We start from the raw sequence: 3,922 nt of genomic DNA, 5'->3' as shown, positions 1-3,922 counted from the left end.
CTGAGCCTTTGTAACCAGGTTTGTCTTGTACCAGGCTAATGAAAATCAGTATCTGTTGGGACTCTTTATCTTTTAGAAGACACTGAGTGAATATTGGGTAGTTCCGCTAATTTAAGACAGTTTTAATCTAAAATGTTATCGTGTTAAACTTAAAAAGTTACACAAATTTGTAACATTTTAAGTTGTAACCGAAAAGTTACCTTACAAAAGTTTAGGGTTTACAACCGAAAATATTATTAAAAAAGTGATTTTTGTTGTAACTTGTCTAATCTAAAATATTATTCTTTTAAATCTAAAAGGTTATACTTCTAATAAGATGATCAGTTGTAACCAATTTTTGCCCTTTTTTCAGCGAAGTTGTATTTTGGAATTTCGTGTGAATATTGGGTTAAATCGAAGTCATGAAGCAGTAGTATGATCTAAAGTTCTAAACTTTACTACGTTGGATTAGCTTCTTTGAAAGCAACCAGAATTTACAATATACTAGTGTTAACAACCCTGCTTATGCCACGATTTTCAGTTTAATTGATTAAATATAATAAAATTTATTTTAAAATAAAATTTTAATGAAAATATTTTTTATTCGTTTTTTGAAGTTTTTTTATAATATTATTATTACATTTTTTAATTACGGAAATAATCAATTTGACTTGTAAATTAATCTTTGGATTAATTATTTTAAATGTGTCTTTAATTCAATGAGTATAGTAACAAACACTCTAATTCAAAAAATAACTTTTTTTTGCACCAATTAAGTGGTTTACGTGATAAAAGAATTGTTGATATTTTTGAAGACCCGGGTTTGAGCACCATAAATGTCAGGGATATGAATGTTCAATATCAATATGTTGAGAGTTATCTTTGAACAAATATTACATTGTACTTAACCCATTTTAATTTTAAAAAAAGTTACTATTTCTGTTCTTGCCTCTGTAGGCATTTTTTCCCACTACATTATTTTAGGAGTTTTGTCCATTTCTAGTATATCTCAATATTGATTTTTGATAAATTTAATAACGCAAGAATTGATGGAGAAGATGGTGATAAAGAAAAGAAAGAAAATATTGAGAATTAAATTAATAAAATATTAAAATAAAAGTTAATTTTTTAAAATTAAGATCAAATTATAAAAATTGAAAGTTAAATTTATTGTGATGATATTTTATTAATTATGATGTCATCTCAATAATAATTTATATTATTTTTAAAATTTGAATAATTATTTTATTATTTGTTGTACTTAAAAGAATAAAACAATATTTTAATAAGGAGGTTATTTATTTATTTATCCTTAAAGATTAGGCACGAATAGGGCTGTAAATGAGACGAGACAGATCGCGAGCTATTCGAGATCGACTCGGTCAAGGCTCGATAAATACTCGGATTGAATGAACTCGACTCGAGCTCGACTCGAATTCTTAACGAGCTGAAACGAGCTGCTTGATACTCGACTCGAAAAGCTCGTGAGCAGCTCGAAAATATAATATATTAAGATTTTATTTTTTTAAAATAAAATATTAATAATATTAACATTTATGTGTTGAATTTTTTTAAAAATACAGTTAGACTTTTTTGTATTTAAGATTCAGGTTCGAGTTTGAGTTTGAGGCTTCAATCTAGTTAAGTTTAAGATTTTTTTTCAATTCGAGCCTTTTCGAGCTGCTCACGAGCTTCAGTTCAGGATTTTGAATTCGAGTCGAGCTTAAAAATTTTAAGCTCGCTAGTTTTCGAGTCGAGTCGAACTTCATTTCAGAGTTTTCGAGTCGAATCGAGCTCAATAATACTCGAGCTCGACTCGGCTCGTTTACACCCCTATTCACCACCCTATAAAAATGATAAATGAAATGAGTAATATATAGAATTTGGTCAATTTGGTATTGTTTTTAAAAACGCGTTTCAAAAGTGATGTTAGAAAGTACTTTTAAAAGTGATTTTGAAAAGTTAAGTTTAAGGTTTTAGTTTTTGATATTGTTATCCAAAAATATTTTTAATAAGATAAAATGTCTCGTTTAGACACTATTGTAAATTAAAAATATATAATTTAAATTATTTAATATTTTAATGTATAAAACATATCAAATTAAATTATAAAAAAATATAAATGGAAAATATAATTATAATTAAAATATAGGGTAAAGTATAGTAATGGTCACTGAACTTTTTTAAAACTTTCAGTTAGGCCCCTCAACTTTTAAAACTTGCAATATAGTCCTCTAATATTTAGTCCGTTTGTAATATGGTCCCCGACGTAACCGACCGTTTGACGTCATTACAGTGACATTAGTACGTTTGCAATATGGTCACTGAACTTTTTAGGGACTTGCATTTAGGTCCCTTAACTTTTAAAACTTGCAACACAATCTTCAATTTTATTCTAAACCCCAAATTCCTTTTCTATCTCAAATTTTCTTTTTCGCTTTTCTCTTCTCATTTTCAGCGTAACTTTTCAGTCGGGGATGCATGGGAATTTCTAATCTAACACTTGAATAAGAGTCCGTTGAGAGAAGACCCGACCAAAGGACTATCGGGACCATCAACGATTCAAGGTGTAATGTTAGATACATGTCATCTCAGGTGAAGCATAAATGTTCGATGAGATGCTTGTGAGAAAAAATGGGGTTAGAAATGCAGAGTTGACAAATACTTCTAAGATGAACTAAGTATCATTGTTGAAAGTCAGCCACAAAGCTGGAATTATTTTTTTATAAATGACATATAATAATTTCTTCGTTTAATCCTTGTGGTTAAAGATTTTCCAACAGATGATCAAATATAATGAAATCCCAAATAGTGCATTCAGCTCTCAGTCTCTTTCGCTCACATGCACTCTTTTTTGGTTTTTGTTCTTCAATTTTCCGCAATGTAAAATTGTAAACCCAAGCAGTGCTACGTCTTTCAGCTTTTTATTTACAAAAAAAAATGAAGGGAGAATTGTTGAAAAGCAAAACCGATTGCGTTTATTTCTTAGCCTCTCCCCTCACTTGCAAGAAGATATTTATTTTCTCTTTTGGGCTATCCGAAAGTAAGTTTTTCCTCTTTCGGACTTTCCTATTTTCAGCTCGCATTGTGTGTTTTTTTGTTGAAATTTTTATGTTTATGGAACTTCATGTCAATGATCTAGATATTCAGTGTTAGTTTTGAACCAAAACCATCTAATTTTCTTTCATTATTATTAATCAAAACTTTTAGTACTTTATGAAAGATATTCAGTCAATTAGAATTGAAGTGAAAGAGGGTTCTAGGCTAAATTTTTCATCTTCTTGTTTGGTTTTCTTTAAATCAAGGAATTGGTTATGAGTATCGACATAGTGAAATCGCCATCTGTGAGACTGTTAGTACTAGTTTACTAGGAATTGTATTGTTCCGACCTGTTATTTTCGACATCTTGTTAATAAGTTCATGTTGATTATGAGACTAATATATCGTGAACGAATTGGATTTTTTTACATGTTTTGGAAATTTTACAGTTGAATATGTATAGAATTATAGCTTTAGAAGACAATTTTGCATGCACACAACTCGAAGGACATCATGACAGGGCAGTATATTTGGAGCAGCTACTTGATATGTTGCCCGATCATTGCACATTTTCACCTTCATTTCTAACATATATATGTTTGTTGCAGTGTCCTCTATGTTTTACAATGTCTTTTATTACTGACATGCCATGAATTTACCAGGATTATGGGGTCCTATGATTTTAGTTCCACTATATGCTTTAGATTCTCATCATGTTTGGCTATTGAGGAACATTAAACATGGAGCATTAGAAGCAATTATATGTTAAAAGGGTAGGCCATTAATGCATTTGCAGCTGGTAATATTGTATTTGGCATCTAATATTTATCTTAAACAACCCATTTGACGCCTTAGCTTTTGGAGTGACTATGATCGAACCTCTTTCCCTTTACTTATTAAGTCC

The sequence above is a fragment of the Hibiscus syriacus genome, unplaced genomic scaffold (genome assembly GCF_006381635.1).
Source record: "Hibiscus syriacus cultivar Baekdansim isolate YM2019G1 unplaced genomic scaffold, ASM638163v2 tig00110114_pilon, whole genome shotgun sequence".
NCBI lineage: Eukaryota > Viridiplantae > Streptophyta > Magnoliopsida > Malvales > Malvaceae > Hibiscus > Hibiscus syriacus.
The sequence above is the reverse complement of the archived record's forward strand: the minus strand, read 5'-3'. Positions refer to the sequence as shown.